The sequence below is a fragment of the Penaeus monodon genome, chromosome 33 (assembly GCF_015228065.2).
Source record: "Penaeus monodon isolate SGIC_2016 chromosome 33, NSTDA_Pmon_1, whole genome shotgun sequence".
In the NCBI taxonomy this organism is placed as follows: domain Eukaryota; kingdom Metazoa; phylum Arthropoda; class Malacostraca; order Decapoda; family Penaeidae; genus Penaeus; species Penaeus monodon.
In genome coordinates, this window is record NC_051418.1 from 29365113 (window position 1) to 29365401 (window position 289).

Below are 289 nucleotides of genomic sequence, written 5' to 3' on the forward strand. Positions count from 1 at the left end.
GTAAGTCAGATATTCATTTTATTAATAATGTATTGTTTAGAGGTTTGAGCGTACGTTTATGACCAAGTTGTGTCTTTTCGTGATATATTGCATAAAATAATGTGATATGAATATATGGAATTCCAACGGTATTCTGAGATTGTTATGGTTTTATATTATGTACCAAATAACAATGTTTTGTATTCTATCAGTCTTTAGTTTTTTTAAACTTCGATAAATTTCTTCAAAATAGTTTAATGAATATGAAATAATTTGTTTTCTAAATGGTTAAAGGATGGTAGTCTAGCAG